The sequence below is a fragment of the Falco peregrinus genome, chromosome 8 (genome assembly GCF_023634155.1).
Source record: "Falco peregrinus isolate bFalPer1 chromosome 8, bFalPer1.pri, whole genome shotgun sequence".
NCBI lineage: Eukaryota > Metazoa > Chordata > Aves > Falconiformes > Falconidae > Falco > Falco peregrinus.
Genome location: NC_073728.1, coordinates 35,219,053 through 35,237,479, shown reverse-complemented (window position 1 = coordinate 35,237,479; position 18,427 = coordinate 35,219,053).

Below are 18,427 nucleotides of genomic sequence, written 5' to 3'. Positions count from 1 at the left end.
GAGAAAAATGTAAGGACTTGATACCATGACAACATCCATCCCTTTTTCTTTGTCTCTAGTACTACTTGCAGGCACTAGCTAGTGTCTGAGTCAGGTGGTGGAGCAAAGAAATACGTAAAATGAGCCCCCTCATGACACATTGCCCTCAGAGTTGTTACATCTGGCTGCAAGGGGAAATTGTTCCACCCTGGCCCAAATTTGGGAGGATCATGTGCCCTTGTCTGCATAGTCACTTAGGCTGCCCCACCGCTGCTACCTACTACAGAGGAGAAAGAGCACCTCCAGTTGCTATACACCTCATGGATACTAATATATAATTAATAATACAGCTATAATGCCCCTGCTTGCCTCCAGGAGATGCTGAGGAGTGACCTGAACACTGCTGAACCGGTGTTGCTGGTAAGGAGGGATGTGGCACTAAATAGCACCGAGCAGTGGGAAAGCCCTCGCACAATGAAAGTTGGGAGTTCATACTGTTGGCTTGGCTGGCTGTGAGAAAAGCATGAATGGACTCGTTTTGGAAAGGAAAGGGGAAAGGGAAAGATGTCAGTCTGGGGAAAATCCCATACATCCCCAAAGTAGAAGACCATGGAGAAAGTTTTTCTTGCTGAGTTTTTATAAAATGGTGTTATTACATTACAGGGCCTTATGAAGCAGTCTACCTCTCTGATCTAGGAGTTTTACAGAAACAGACAAACCTGAAGGAAAAATGCAAAAAGAATTACCATAATAAAATATACTGTAGGAAGCCTGAGAAACAGAAGCTTGGCTTAATTGACAAAAAGTGTCAGTGAATAAAGAATGCTGTTCAATAATTGATCTTCTCACATTTTAATATTTTAGTCCTAGTCAGATATTGCAGAAACTGGAGATAGTGAAATACTCCTTTTAAAATCTCTGTTTCTTTGAAGTTTATGATAGGTTGATAGTTGCTTTTCAAAACATATTTTTTCATCATTATAACCCACAGAAAATAACATAGCTTCATTTGGTATTAGGAGTTTAATGGACACAGGAAAAATTCAGATAACTATGAGAGTGATAATTTATGCATCGTGTCTAAATGAAGTAAATCCTATGAGTCTACAAAGATATTGCAGGAAAATGTGATCAGAAACTATCTAGATCAATAGGAACAGTAATGACAGTCAATGTCAACTTTTCAACAATAAAAGTTCTGTTCAAGTTAAACTCACTTATGCTTTGTGGAAGGATTCAAACACTATGCATATTAACTGGATCAAACAAAATGGGAAAAAAGAGGATTTTACTTCAGAGTTTATATTTTTAGCCCATGCAAACCATTTTTTTCTGATCATAATCTGCACAATAAATTCACCACTGCTGGAACTTCAAGCTGAAAAGTATGTAGAAGTGCAGTGTGGGGATTAGTCAGGTTTTTAAAAATCCTGACAGTTCCCAAAACTTTCTTAAATGCTAATCTCCAAAAGGGGCTTTCTAAGCTATGTTCACTTAATATTGGTTTTTACAGTTAAAATCTCGAATAACAAAAGAAAGAGCATTTTTTCTTATATTTAAAGCTATTGCCTCCAAAATAAATTTTGGTTTTGCAGTAGCTATGGGCTAGCCTATTTTATGTCTCTCTTAGAGTGTTTAGACCTGAGTTACTGAGACATGTGACTGGAGCAGCTATATGTGGTATTTTTAACAAGCATTGTCAGAAGTATTTAGAAGACTTATTTTTGGCCAAATTTATGGCCAGCAAGACTAGGTTCATTGTCTGATAAGGAGTAAAATGAGAAAGGCTCTGCCCAGAACCTCTGATTTGCCTTCATGCCCCAAACTGTAATATTTATTTCAAAGATACTTTGAATACTATTAAAGAAGCCTTAGAATACTATGCAGACTAAAGCAATAATGCTACAGCCACATATACAGTTTGGAAATAGTCTCAAGCACAACTAGAGATAAAATGAATTACCTCTCTATCCTGAGAGAGTTTATGAGTGTAGCTGGAAGAGCAGTATTGCTGTATTAGGGGAGCAGAGGCATTGCATGACCCTGTGCAAAACCACTGAGCAGCTTGAGAGTGTTCTTGAACCCAAAAAAGTGCCTTTGGTTGCCTTCTGTGAGCGTGTGAAGAGAAACCAGGCTGTGGACATGCTACATGAGCGTTTGCCCTGCAAAAGCACTGAGTCAGAGTCACAGCTGAGAGTCCAGAGTCCTGATCTAGGGCTACCTAAATGCTAAACAAATAATTAGACAGAGCACAAGCTCCAAGGCTTGATGAGTTTGTGCTGAGCAAGATGGACAAATCCTTGCTGCACACAGCTTCCTGCAGGCAGGGGTTAAGCTGTGCTGCAGTGGTGCCTCTCCCATGCCAGGACTAGTGTTGGGGAAAGTGCCTGCAGAACAGCACACCTGCACCTAGTGCAAGTCACGCAGCATAACGATGCTGCAAGCTCTGTTTTGTTTAAAGGACATTATTTCAATTTTTAGTTAATTTAACAATTTTTATATATAACTATTTTCTGCTTTTTTAGGATCAGCAGGGACACTTGTCACCATTTTACTGTGGAGATAGGAAAGGAGAAGGGAACTTTTTTGAACCACTAGACAATCACCTGCCATTTGCACAGGCTTACCACATGGTAAGATGCAACCTTTCGACACAATTCTGGGAAAGGTGTGCTGCATAGATGCAGGCATGCAATTTCAAATTGATTTTTTGAGACTGTAGAATTATAATACAGGAGATAGCCTTATTCCACCCTCACTTCACAGATCATTATGCCGTATGTGTATATTTATAAGTACATAGAAACACAAACTGTGTTTGAATAAACTTATGCTAGAAATCAACGCTAAATCTGCTTAGTGTCAAAATAGCCAGAGTGATATTAAACTATCAGCAATTTTCATCCATTAACTTGATTTAATGCAATAACAAAGGATAGAAACAAGCACTAATCGGATAGCAAACACATTTCAAGTATCTGTGCTAAATTGCCACAAGCAGATAACAAGCACTAGATATTAACGTTCATCTGTAAGTGTTCCTGCTTCATGCCCCAGCCTTTTAACTGAATAACTCTGGCTTCTTAGAATTTTATCAGAAATAGGTTTCTGATTACAATGCAAGGACAAAATACAGCAGATAAACACTTTTCTGGAATTATTTGTTTGATAAGCCAGATAATCTACCTCTCGTGAAATTTCGAGAGTTCAGGGTGATCTTTTTCTGAAGTGTAATTTAGCTAATCAGCACATGACGTCCTGGTAAGCAATGAGTTTAATCATTTGTATTACGGACTGCACTAACAAAACCTATACTAGTTAATAAAACAGAATGGTTTGCTTAGCTTTAAAAAGAAGAATGACTGGTAGTTTACCAACTGCTTTACTGAAAGTGCTGTATAATGTTTATGAATAAAATAGGGCCGACTTGAGAAGTGATGATAGTAGAGAAACAAATTGGCTTCCATGTGTTTTGTGTCTCCAAAGTGAAGAGCATTTTGTACAGTCACATTTAATTTTCTTTCTAATAGTTCTACACAACAGAGTACTTTAATTGGTAATGATGCAGGGCCTTTTCTGTTTATGTTATGTGTGTTATGTCCATTAAGTAATTTGAGACAAGATGTCATACGACTAAGATTAAAAGAAAAGCCTGATATCTGGCTCATGCCCTTTGCAGTTTACATTAAGCAAGTAAAGGATCAGGACTATTTCTCTTATCAGCTCCAAAGTAATATCAAATCTTTCAGTGTGTGCTGTGCATGGTCTGAAGTCCAGAACCCCATTCCTGAAAATCCTTGCTCAGTGGTTGCCTTGCAATGGTGACATCTAAACCATATGCAGCCTTTCTCTTGGTTAGCTACACTGAATTCAGGAAATGTCATAAACAATATAACATATTTAAACATTTAGAAAGTTAATTAAAGATGAATGACCTCATAAAGTCTGTGTTCATTTTCCAAGTGCTTTAAAAGCTATCCAGGTATGTGAGAAGGCCTTAGGTCTGAAATGCGCTGGGGGAGGACGCTGTATGAGCACACTTGCCCACTGGTGCTCTGGGGTAAAATGTGCTTTTCACCAGAAATCCCGCTGGAAAGCAAAAAGTTGCCTCTAGTAAATCAAAACTGATACGTCGCAAGACAAGAACTAATTTCTACAGACAGGCATTTTTTTATGGATAGCTGTTTCGTTGGAAACTTCATGACCAGCTGCAACAGCAATCCTTTAGCCTGTTTGAGTGAGCGGCAAGGGCACTGATGCCAAAACGGCACAGAGTAACTGCTCAGAGAGGAATTTCGTCTTTAAGCAACAAAGGTATTTATTTCGTGCAACACTGGGGAGCTAGGCGATTCACACCGGACAAACTAGCTCCGAAGTTTTCAGTGAAAGTTAGGTAATTTATACAGTTTTCGTGAGAGGTTACAACATCTTTACATACATATTTATTTGATTTTGACACCTAATCATTCTATTCATAATAGGTGGGATCTAGGTGGAGTAAACCTTTCAACTTTCTTTGTTCAACGATTTCCTGACTCACGGTCTCCTTATCGCCTTCAGGTGCCCACTTTATCTTTTCTAATTATTCAGAGCACATTCCTTTACTTTAGCTTTGTCAGTGGTACATCCCTTTAACATCATCAGTGGAACCTTTTCTTATTCAGAGTACTTTTCAGAGTACATTCCTTTAACATCATCAGTGGAACCTTTTCTGGCTATTCAGAGTACATTCTCAACACAAACAGAGCATCACCCAGAGCATAGTACCAAACTCATCCTGACTAATCTTTTTAAGACCTTGCTCTGTTTCAACACTAACCTGCATGGCACTTGGAAGGAAATAAATTGTCAAAAACACATGCCATCCCTGTAACTGCGGTGTAAGTATTGTACAGATAGTTCTGACAGCATCTTTCTAAGAGTAGGCATTCCATACTGCTGAAATGTTTAGAAATCTTTCTAATTACAGATGTTTCTGACAACAGCAGCTCTCGTAGCTGGATTCTTCACCAGAAATAAACCTGCAGCTTTAAGCAGCTGATCACTTTGCAAATCACCATATTTTTTGTCAGCTAGTTTGTGTATGATGTTTGATAATGGGGTAAGTGACTCACTTTTTGCTTTCAGAGCAGGTACTGAAGTTTGAGTCAGAACATCCCCAGTGGGACTGTGATAAAGGACCTCATTTCTGGATGTTTCACAGGCTCAGCCCAGTCCCATTGCTTGTGAGTCCTCCTTTAGGGATGCAGCCACCTAAAGGAAAATGCAATGATGAAGGGCTTGTTTCTGCTGGCTTATTTTATATCCATCTTTTTGTTGGCCTTTTGAAATGTAGCGTTATGCCAGAACTTAATTGCAGTGCTGTTAATTGTATGCAGATCCATAAACACTGAGTTAATATATTGCGTGTGTGTGTAAATGTCAGTCACAGGTTCCTTAGCTACCGTTTCAGACGTTAAATATGTGAACGTTTCTTAAGAAAGAAACCTTCAACAATACCAAGTCTTTCGAGCTACAGTGATATTTCAGCCATGTGGAGAGCTTACTTCCCCCACTGCAAACAAATTAATATTGGCATGGAAAAGTTTAACACATCAGTCACTGACAGCTCATCTCTGGGTAAGAGTCAAATATACATACCTGTCAGAATCAATAAGGAATATTTCTTACAGGTTAGCAGTAATATTTTAAGAATGCTGACAGAAATAATTTCACAGAAAAGGTGTGCTGAGCCACTCCAAATTGTGGCCATGCCTAAACATAGCACTCATAGATGTTTGCTTCTCCTGCATTTTCTACTTCTGTCATGTTTGTAATGTGCTACTGTCATTCATTCAACAAGCTCATCTAATTATTGTATTTTCAAATGTAACAGCAGTGTTGTACGTTGCACTGCCCAGAGCTGGTGGCATCTCTAGAGAGCTGGTGTTCACATCCTGGGTACCAAACTGAATCACTGTGCATGGGGCAAAGGGAAATTTGCTTCACCCTGTAGGTGTTGTAGGCGTTTTAAAATTCATTTTGACCATGTATGAAGCAGGGTTGGGTGGGCCAACTTTTTCTGCCAGAATTGTCTTCTAGTGGCAAATTAGTTTCCTAATTAAATGAAACATGAAACCGCGCGTGTGTGCGTGCGTGCGTGCGTGTGTGTGTGTGTGTGTGAAGTGTCTGCTTTCTGTCAAGACCAAGAGGGGTTTCCTTCGTTTTAAATCTAGAAATGAAATATAAAACATTGAAAATGAAAACTTTTAACCCAAACCCTGGAATATTTTTATTTAGAAATGCTTTCTTTTAGAACAGTGTACCACCAGTAACTGCCTGTTACTAGCTCTTGTTATTTTATCACAGGTTTGTCTTCGGTGGCTGCTGCTGCTCTTGTCAGCAGCTGCCTGCCTTCATGCTGGCCTCTGGCTGGTTGCCAGGCTGCCTTCCTGGATTCCCCCCAAACCCAACTGCCTTGCTGTGACAGAGGTTTGCCAGGGGTTCCCCTCCTTTTTGTACCAGAAAGGGGCCAGGTGTGTACTGGGCTTGCTGCTGAATTGTCATCTTCCAGCAACACCTTTTTTATGGAGGGGCCTTCTAAATTATACACTATACACAGCTTTAAGTACTTTTGTGCATAGAGCTCACAATCATTTATGCATCTGGCTTTTCTCAAAACAAAATGTTATCTCTTGGGATGGATTTGAATACATTCCATTTCAAGTAATTTGTCAGAGAATATCTATTTTTCATGCAAAGGAAGGATGCATTTTAATAGTCTTCTTAATGCATTCAGATCATTCCCATGGAAAAATGGAGCCAACCCAAATACAGCAAAAAACTGCTTTCAAATTTCTCAAACATTCTCAAATATTTGTTCACAATTCACTTTGATCATTTTCCTGGATCATTTAAAAGCATCCATATTTTGCCTGGGAAGTGAATTCTAAAGCTAAAATTAAGAAACAAGATTTGATATTTGTGCATGCACATATTCTTACTGTAAATCCTTATGCTAGTCTAATATGGGAATAGAAATACAGAAAGGAGGCTAAAATACACTGAATTATAAATTTATTGTTATTCATGGGAGTTGATATTGTGAAGGCTGGTCTAGAACATGTAGTGGATTTGGTAAAATACCTAAGTAAAGTGGACATAAATAGGGGGGATAGAGTTGTTTTTCTCAGGTTTGTTGTTACAAACCTAATGTATTTATCCACTTATATCTTTTGCCAGTAAAATTCAGGACTAGTAAGGCATCTTTAAGGTACCTGCTTGCTAGTATTGGCACATTCTGTACTGTCAGATATGGCCTGGACTTCAGAGAAAAGGGAAATCAGTCCTGCAATCAGGAAGCTCACAAGATGTCCATAGGTAAAGATCAATTGCAATACTTGAAAAATTAATTGATCCATGTTCCAACGTGTTTATTTGCGGTGCAGATTAGGATTAGGCACAGGCACCTGATGGGAGCCCAGCACAGTGCTCCGTCTGCAGCCAGAGCAGCAGCCACCTGAGGCTGTAAACCACACAGTAAAGGGATGGTGCAAAATGCACCTGGTGGGTCAAGCCCAGAAAGCATGATCAAGCTTTGAACATACCATCCCTCGCATCCCTGTGGGGTGCCTTGCAAAATGTCCCACAGCAAAAACCAGCCATGCTGGGGCAGTGCCAGAGTGACAGCACAGCAGTGGTGCAGCTCTAAATGTGGGAATAATTTAGCATATAGATTAGATAATTTTGTTGAAACAGAAAGGCGTTGCTGAGAAAGCTACTGCTTCTTGGAGGGTGCTGAAAGCTTTCTTCTCTTCCGACAAAAGTCCTGTGGTATTTAGGTGCAAAAAGTTATTATGGTGCTTGGAGAAAGGGGACTTTACAATCACATCAATTATGCTTCGTTTTGTGAGCAATTTCAGGAGCATAATAGGGGTCAGAAAAGAGGACAAGTCTTGTTCCATGGTATGTTTAGTATGGTGTTGCAGAAATACTTTCCTCTTTTCAGTTAAAACAAAAATGCCTCATTAAAACCCAGTGAAAGACACTGAATTTTTTATGCACCCATAGATTTGCCTTTGCTTTCTGTTTTCCTTGTGAGAGCTCAGACATACTGTAGTGATTCAAATCTGTCCTTTCTGTAACTCTATTTTCTTCAGTTAAATTAAAACAGGGGGAAATTAGCCCCTTTGATTTTTCTCTTCCAGACTGGCTGGAAGTGTTGTACATGCGGAAAATGAGATTTTACATGGAAGGAGAGTGACTCACACTAATTTAAACCCCAAACTAAAGAGCTAATTGCATATATTATAATTTCTGTTATAATGAGAAAATAGTCATAAGTGATTACATACATTTTAGAGTTCAAATTATTTTTCTAAAACATGTTTAGGGTTAAATCCTGTCCTTGCTGGAAGAGAAAATGCAGAGGCATGCTGCCTCTTTGGCAGACAGGCTGCTGCTGGCCAGACTAAAATTTATTGGGGTGGCCTCAGGGACTTGCTGAGGAAACATTTTGTTGTTTACCCCAGTCTGCTCACTTACCCAGCCAATCTCACTGTTTTTTGGCCAATACGGTATTTATGTCTCACTTTTTCTTGGGCTTCGTGTTCAGCTTTGCTCTCTGAAAGCCAAAAAGCTTTCCCTAGTATTTCCCCCTTTCCTCTTCTTTTTGACCAAAGGTTATCTCTTAGTTTTTTAAAATAGCAGTTCCTAATGTGGAATAGCAATATTCACTGTAAATACCTTTTCTATATGAACTGTGGAAGAGAGGCCCAGTTTTGTGGAGATCCAGTTCCTTATTCAATTAGGTTTACTGGATTGATTTGAATCACAGTGGTAGGCTTAACTAGCAATAGCTAAGGGAAAAAAAATGTTGTGCTTTGTATCAGCAAGTCTATATTCCAAATGCCTTGGCAAAAAGAGATAGGTGGCTAAACCATCATATGGGAATGAATCATGCAGATGGTTGGCAAAGTCATAGCAATGATACATGCTAGTATTTATTTTGAAATGTTATATATGTTGGAGTCTCATTTCATCTTAACACAAATCAGTACTCTTGCCAGTACTGATGAACAAAGACTTTATTGAAATTTAATGTTTTTTTTAATGCTTATACTTAGACCTTATCAAATTCCAAGTTCTTAAAATAAAACAACAGAGCAACATCTCTCCCCAGCCCAAAGCCTGATGTATTGAATACAGCGGAGTAATCTTGTTTTAAAGGCAGGGCTTAGATTTGAAATGTCTAAGTAGAAGGGCAGTTTCTTTTATGGTCTTTACAAAGCTTAGTGTAACAGCAGCTCTGATATTTTCTTAGGTCTTACTGATATTATTAGAAGTATTTCAGTGCTCTTTACTAAGTTATCTTGTTTCCAGTCTTGGCTCTTTTTGTTTGTTGCAGATACCTCAGAAACCAAACAACTAAATATGTTTCAGTAGCTTAGATGGGCATGTTCCCATCATTGGCATTCAAACCTTCCACTGACATAAAAAATTTTTTGCTTTTAAAGAGATATCAGTGTGACAGCTCTTACAAAATAGAACTGATAGGCTGCTGCATGATTTCGTTTTTCTGTAATAGAAAGATGTAGCTCAAGTAAGTGTGTCCTGTGTGAAATCACATTGCTTAGCTGGGTGTTAGGATGAGAACTCGCTAGTTTTTATAGTCAGGGTTGTTATGGTGCCACATGTATCCTGTGTCCTTCCTCCTGTGGATACCACGATGGGTGCCTTCAGCCTCCTGGCCCACTGTGATGCTGAACTGAATGCCAGTTGCTGGCACCTGCACTCAGGAGGGTGTCCAGGACCTCAGGAGGTCATTGCTCTCTTTTTCAACCTTTTCTTGGATCTGGGGTAAATAACAAGTCTCCTCTAGTCTTGTGTTTCTGGATATTTTTTTTAGGAGGTGGAATGGAAACAGTGCCAGCCTGCTGGGGTGTTATGGGAATACCAGTTTGTTTGACTGGGCAGGGGAATTTTTTGGAACTAATGAGTTGTGTTCCCATTACCAAAATGGTGTAATACCTGAGGTCTGATAGGGATGCTCTTATACAGTTGAATAGTAAGTAGATACATATATTAATCATGGAAATTTCTGTTTTCTCTTGCAATTTGTTATACAATAAATAGATTTTTCTTGCAGATTCTCTCATTAAATTGTCTGAGAGGAGTAGCCATTAAACATTCATTCCTTTATAATTAAGTAGTTTAGATGTAGGTCTTTGAACACTTCCCTAAATAATTGTGTAAAGCTGGGTACAAAGTCAACAAGGAATGAAAGAGTATTACTCTAGGGAAGTACTTTACAATAAACTAGCAAACTATCTACCAAGTAGTGCAGAAGCTGTAAGACATCGGTGTTCTTACAGGCTAGAGGTGAAAAAGGCTCTTTCCAACAGTAGCCATGAAGGGAGTGAAACCTTTTATAGTTCCATCCTGTTTGATGAGCTCTGAGTTACTCAGCGCTGATGATACCTCTGTGTCCATCACACAACTTGTGTGTCCTGTTCTGCCTTCAGCCTCCTCTTCTTCCCCTTCCCTTTTTCAGCATTTTCAACAGTTTTTGTTTGTTTTGTTTGTTTATTTGGTTGGGTTTTTTTACAAATGTGAAAAGAATCAGTCTTGGGCATTTTGGGTTCCGCTTCTCATGCAGCTAAATATTTGGTCTGCCCCTCTCTCTCACCTTCTCAATTGTGGATGTCGCATTTCACTGAGGATTTTCTATGACTAGTCCCTTTTTGTTGCCAGAGTGTCCAGCTATTCTATTTCTCAGCTTTTAAGAAACTTTAATACTTAACATTTTTCAGTTTTAAAATCTGTTACTCTGCCAATTGATTTACATAATCCAGCAGTTCCCAATATTAATGACTACCTCACTAGATTTTAATGCTGCTATGAATTTTGTTAGTGATTGATTATAAATGCTTCTAAATGCAATGTACAGCAGCACAGAACTAAGAGAGATACTTAGATTTAAATTTATGCTCTAAGATCTGTAAGTTCTATAATTTTAGTCCAGTTAGCATGGAACATTGTTGTGTAGCATCATAGTGGTCTTTTCAGTTAGAGCATCTGGAAGCAAATCAAATGAGATACGAATTTTGTTCCATTAGCACAGCTACTTTTACAGCCACGTTTGTACTTTAATGGTAAGACAACTTGAATTTTGTTTGAGAAGGCCTATTTCCCATACAGCCATGTACACTGTAAATAAGTATATTCCTAAATTCTAATTCTTTATTGATTGCATGTCACTGGACATTTTTTGATGCTGAGATGTTTGCTCTTTCCCAGCACCATGGAGATCTATGTGTTTCACTGGCTGTGATGATTCAGCATGGGAAGCACACAAACTCTGTCTCTCAAAGTGCACAGGAGAACACGCACAACCTCCCAGCCTGAGCACAGCATGCCGTGCTGCACAGATGTGTTTTGCCGGGTGAGTTTGCACCCATGCCACTCCATAGGCATCACTCACTGTTGGGCAGTAAACACACACAGCCGCTGAAGTAAAGCAGACTCCAATTATATCAGTATGTGAAAGGCTCAGATCTGTGTTAGATGTATATGAAGGATTCATTTCCCCCCCTGTTTAACTGAGGTGAGGACCTGCATAGATTTGCTGTTCTGACATGGGGCAAGGAGAAAGCGTTGCTGCTGGATTTTGAAGAATTCAGCTCCTTTTAAACAATCTTTTCTTTTAAGGGAACCTACTATAGTAAAGTTGTGTCTGAGCTTAAAGATCCTCTTTGGCCCTCTCTTCTTCTTCTTTCCTTCCTAATGCTTTAATATCTCAGGACTGCAAAAGATACTTCCATCAAGAATATGCCTGGCACTGGCTGAATGTTTCTGTAACTAGAAATAAAACTACAGGATGTGAAATGTCTTGTGACAGAAACAGCAGTCCATCCGTTTATAAAATGGATTTTATTATTTGATCACCTGTAATAGCAAGGGATACTTGCTACTGAATACCCCAAAATGTCTTTCCAGTCCAGTGTACTATGATTAGAAACATGGGAAGGAGCAAACGTACTCCCTGTTATCAGGTCTCTGCAATGATTCTTTATTGAATTTCAAAGTCAGTGCAAGACTTATTGTTTGATAATAAAAACACTTGCTATTTCCAGACCAACTTCTCACAACAGCCCTCCATAAGACCAGTGAAGCCACAGATGAAGAGTCATGAGACCACTAGGGTCATCTAATACACTCCCTCGCAGTTACAAGCTTCATGGTATAAATCATTTTCATAAATATACGAACACAGAAGATAAAACTGAACTATGGAATTAAGTCTTGTCTGCAGTAGAGGCAATGACAGGGTCTGTTTTGTACAGAATTTACTGCAGAATCTCACTCCTTCAGTGCAATATTTTTTTGCCCTTGCCTCCACTTACTTTCACAAATCCAGTTTTGAAGTCTATTCTGGCTTAGATGCTCTGGAGAGAATGGGAGAGAAAAAGACAGTGTTACTGGTGACACTTGGGTAATATGTTTCCAGATCCAGGCTAGTCCCTTGGCAGTTATATGTCAAGAAATGGGGATGAATGAAACAGATTAGCACAGGGTGAGATCCCCAGGTGGTATAAACTGGCATAGCTTCTTTGGGCAGCTTTTCTACTAAATGAAATTGGTTTTCACCTCTTGAAGATGTGAACCACAAATTGAAACAGTATAAAGACTGAAGAATAAATAGACCCTATATATTTGCTGGTTTAGTTTCAAAGTTTAGCCCAAACCAGTCTCATTTTGAGGTCTTTATTTATTAACTTCTTTTTATTTGGCATCTCTCTCTTAACAGACAACAAGGAATACTTGCAATTCCTAAGGACTCTCCAATGAAAGATGTTAATTTTGTTGCCTCTTTGCCCCCTAAAAAAGTAATAATGAAAGGAAATCCAGTGTGAGGCAATGCAATCAGCCATCTCCAGCATCCCATGTTGAAAACTGCTTGAATAATTCACTTCTCTCGAGTATCTTTAGTGGATCAGCTCTCAGCCCAGGGGTCATGAGGGAAAGCAAAAAAATTCCCACCCAATCACTTCTCTCTCTGTACTTTCATAGCAAACTCCTGTCTCCCTGCTGAGAGATACTGCAGCTGCCACCCAGGAATGAAACAGAAATGTGGTGCCATGTGGGTAGCAAAAATGGTAAGATTTTCTCTGATGTTATTTTATTAAACCAAACCAAACACTACCACCCCCTAAAACACTTAACTTTTCCTCCTTCCTAACATCCCTGTTACTCCTAACACTTCCAGTAACACCGCTGATGATGAGCAGTGAGGACAATCCTTTTCACTGATCAGATCAACTGCAGATGCATTAGCCATGCAGATCAGATGCTGCAGTCCTGTTGTATGTGCTGTTCTCATTCAATCCATTAAAAATCCTGTATTTCCCTGACAGGCCTATGTACATGTTTTAGTAGAGAATTATATTATAAAGGGCTGAGCAAGGGAAAAGAGCAAGTTTCCTATGACTGAGACTGAAATGTCCTGTGGCATTAAGGTGTTTTGATTAAATTTCCCAGTTTTAAAATGTGGTAATATACAGCTGTCCTTAAAATGCTGGGGTTTGCAATGGTCTCTTTGGATCTGAAGACTGTCAGGGAGTTTTGCTGTTGCTGTCGTCTATAACTCGCATTCCAAAAGAGGTTTTGTTTTCCCCAAATCTGCCTTTTGGGATCCTAGAAATTGAACAGCTATCACTTTCAAAGTTTGTGTGTCTGCACTTTGAAGACTGAGGAAAGCCAATACAAAGTCCACGTTTTATAATATAGAAAGAGCCAGCAGCCCTTTTCCACATGAAAATTGCCTTGAAAATATAAATGGATTACCAATTAAATTTTAGAAATACATACCCATTCAGGTCCCCAGGCTTCTTTCACCCAGCGCCCCAGGGGTGTGGTTTGAGGATTAGGGAATGAACAGCTATTTTACAGCTATGTTTAAAGATGAATTTGTACCTCCATGGCCTGATGTTATTGACAGTGCTGGGACTCCAGCAAGCACCCACAGACTGTCTGCTTTCATTTGCTGAGCAGCTGGTAGGTAAATGGTTATATTTCAGAGCTAGCACAGAAGAAGCAAAGCTCTGCCTGTTTATCCAGAGCCTGGATAGCTACAAAATAAATTTGATAAAGGAAGAGGAAGTAAGCATGGAAATTGAGATTCTTTTTCTCTCCAGAAGGATTTGTTAGTCCTGATAGTGCTTCAAATGAGCATCTCCTGAAGCTGGGTACGTCTGATGGGCAGTGTTGTATCAAGTCCTTTCCTTTCCTGATTTCTCAAAATCATTGATTGAAATTAAAGAAAGATTCAGAACATGTATGTCAATGCCTAGACTATTCCTAAATTTGGGACAGAAAGTTGTAATAGATTTAGTTCAAACTGCTAGCAGGATAATGAGCATATGTAAAGTTTTGGACTACAAAGATCCGCATGGTTAAGAGAATCCCTCAATTCCCAAGTAGCTTTATTGTTTTCATATCAGCTACATCTCTATTGTGTATAAATTGCTTTGGGATCCTTGGGGTGGAAGGCTTTAGATAAGTGTAAATTACAGTTGCCTGTGATTATTTTAAAGTGGTGATTGCTGGGACACATTTTTTATTTGTATTGTGGGGGGTTATGATTCTAGTATAGAGATATGGCAGCTTCAGAATTGGAGAAGAAATATGTTCTGAGACTTTGATTTATGTTTTTCTATTCTACTCTTTGAATATAAGTAAGAGGGCAAGAAGGAGAGCATGAACGTTTAGTGAATGTGCTACTGCAGTGTAATTCATCTTTGAGACTGAAACAGCACGTTTATAAACTTGGTTAAGCAAGCTCCAGTTTCTCTGCTCTCTTTTTCCTACACCTGTTGGAAGCACTTTTGACAAATCATGCACTTTAATAAAAACATTTTCAAAATTACTTGCAAAATATACTGCAATCAAAATAATGGCTAGATTATGTGTTTGGAGCTAGTGTCCTTTTGTTGGGTGTGCAGGATGGCTATGTTACATTGTCTCAGAAGTTTTAAGTAAATGTAATGAACAGCACTTGCCTACAGGTACTGTAGCTTCAGTGAACCCTGCATTTGAGGCCCTCAGCATACCAAGAAGCATAAATTGTGGTATTTTACCTAAGCCGAGAGCAGGGTATTATGATTATTAGAAGACTGCACAATTTCTGGAGAAGACATAACTGCATGTGAGACTCAGTTGTTCTTGACAAATTCCTTCCAACACTGTGAGTCCCACAGGTCTTCAACAGCTCTCTGGGATTTAATAACAGGCTCACAGCCCAATAGAAAGAAGAAATCATTCTAATCTCACATCTTCTTTGGTTAGTTTAAGCATTGCGACATTGAATGTAATTTCCATTGAAACAGTCCTCGGTTCATTGCAAAAACAGGAGTGGATGATCCACACTTTTTTCCCCACACAGGGTTCTGCTTTTTTTATAATCAGAATATAAAAAGGATGCTAAAGTATAAGGAAATTATTTCTATGCATGTTTAAGTGTTATTGAAATGAGCAGCTGGCAGTAGCGTTGTCTCATTAACAAGGTAGTATTTCCTAACTAGTTGGATGTGATACTTGATGTCACTAAAGCTCACTGATGTATATGTGTGAAGGTACATTGATACATGGCAATGAGATGCAAACGTCTCATAATTCTAACAAAAGGAAGTAAAAATGTTCACAATGATATTGGGCAGCCAAAACTTTCACAGCTTGTCAACTGAAGCGTGGCAGTGATCATGGTGGCTGAGTAGTGTGGGCTTGTGACTGACACACTTGTGATCGAAAAGAAAAAGATAAGGGAGATTTCAGATGTTTTCTTACTGAAAAGGCATCATGAATTTGAAGAAACTGAGAACTGTTACACATGGCAGAAGAGGACTGTCTTCCAGGAACATGCTAAAGAGCAGCATTTATGGCTGTAAGCAACAGCAGTCGGGGACATAGCATGGCCAAGTCTGGTCCTGGACTGTAACCCCACCATCATCTTCACAGACCTACAGTAGGGATTATATCTAAAATGTGAGATTTATTGCCTTTTTCATTCTTGGTGCTTTGGCCAAGTTCTTTCTTCAGATTCCTGTGGTCTGTCTTCTCCCACCTTCATTGAAGTAGTTGTTTAAGCTTTTTCCCTGGCAGCACTTTCCTTTTAACATCTTGCATTTTCATTTACTGAAGCAATGATTAGAGATTGTGCAGAATTGTGCTGAGGCTGCTGCTATTCTCAGGTTGCTCTCTCTTGCCGCAGACGGGAGACAAAGCAGTGTCCTCGCAACAGCCCCCTTGGAAATCCAAGCTGCAGTCCTCCTAACAGGATTGTTTATTATCCCATCTTTCACTCTTTAATTAAAATTATGGCTTTTGCCATGACAAAGAAACATGTATACAAAGTATGCGCAACCAATAAATTAATACTGTGAGGAAAGAATAAGCCAGCAGATTAATCATTCATCTGCTGTTTTATACATGGCAATGAGTTAGACCCTTCTTCAGTATCCTGGGGGTCTTGTGAAAACATCTTTAAAGTGGAGAAGACGGGCATACATGTAGGGAAAAGAGACTTTGGGTTGACTTGAGGGGTAGAAAAAACATCTTTTCATTTCTGATGGCAACTGCTTCTTGCTGCTGCTTGAGCAAGCCATTCTGCAATGTGTTAGTGAAAGTGCTCATTTGATTGTAGATGATCTTTCAAATCTGCAAACACCTGGTCATGTTATGTGCTATTAGATTTACACTGAGTGAAGGAAGGGAGAGTTTTGGTCTGTTTTTCAGTAACATTGAAGCACATTGTTGGGAATAATTATGATATCAGTATTTTTGTTCTAAAGTTTTGGGTTTTTTTATGCCCACAGGTGATAGCATACCTCTAAAATTTTGCTTAGGTTTGTATTAACCCAGATAGAAGAAGGAAAAGGGTCTACAGTAGCCAATTTTCTCTCTCTCTCTTTTTTTTTTTTCTTTTTTTTTTTTTTCTGTTGTCATTGAACTTTTCTGGTTTGTTCAATCTGGAAAGGATCTTTTTTTTTTCCTGCAGCCTCTGAGATCTAACATAAAAAACCCTACTCCCCCACTTCAGTCTCCATAGCTACAAACTATTAATTAAAACTTCAAACCCTTTAAATATGTGAACTTTCCTTTTTTTTTTCATTCCAGCTTTACTGCCTGCTGATGCTACCTCTACATACAATCAGATCGGGTAAAATTTCTCAGCCTAACACAATGGCTTAGAAAGAATTTTGCTTAGATGTGATATCTAGTGCAGATAGCCCAGAAATAGGAGTCATGGAGTAGCTTCTTCATGTTGAGGGGACAAAGAATTTGATCAGTTCTGCTATAGTAAACTTGGAAAAGCCTTGACAAGTTTGCAGGGCTACCTATTGGGTACATAAATACTTGGAAAGCTGGCCTGACTTTCAGTGTGGGAATTCTTATAATGGTTCAGAAGTTTAGCTACTAGCTGGCATCTGATCTTTGAAAAAGGAGGTTGCTTCTGGGTGGCTTGTTATATATACTGAAAATAAAGGACAGGATCCTGCTTAGACAGAATACCCTCAGTCTTGCTTGACATTTAATTCAAGCTTGTTTCCTAATCTTGAACCTTCAATAATGCCCCTCTGGACTGCAGATTTTGGATATGGTCTCAATCCAGAAATATAATGTTCAGGCCAATCTCAGCGAGCAAGAGCATCCCTGGAGATTCAACACTGGACAGGACCATGATGCTCCTGCAGACCAAGTGTTCTGCATGAAGTTCAGCATTTTCCATGGCAATCAATGTTTTAAGGCTTAAAGAAGCATAAACTTTGTACAGAAAGACACTTCACACTACTTTTGGCATGTCTCCAGTATTTTGTGGCAGTTGCTGAGTGCTATGCAATGAGACTGGGATCGTGGCTATGCTCATAGGTAGGGAGACAGTATAGCTGTGTTCCTGTAAGTCTTCCTATGTGCAAAAGCATTACTCATCTTGTAGTTCTTGCATGGTAGAAATATTGAATCCTGTTAGCAGTGTGAGTAATAGTTATGCATGAAATTAAATCTACTTCTCAAATCAGTCAGGTTTGCCATTTTTGTTTTATAATGCAATAGTTTCTGCAGATAGAAGAGTAAATGAATGCACTAAGATGGAGTGTAGTGCTCCTGAGGTCTACTGTGGACTTATGTGAGATCAAAGAAAAAGTATTTGTTCTTCTTGCCTGAAGTTCCTCACAGGTAAAGTATGTGTATCTGTCAATCAACTTTTTTTTTTTTTTTTTTTTTTTTTAGATTTCCTACACTTTTGGGCATTTTCCAGCCAGTTTGTAAATGCTGTGTGACTGATACATTCACACTGAGGAGAATAGGGAATTGAAACACTGCGGGTTTTGGGCAGTAGTGTCCTAAAGAAAATTAATATAGTTTGGTGGACACAAACGTTTTGTTTTGTTAAATAATATTGGCTATTACTCTG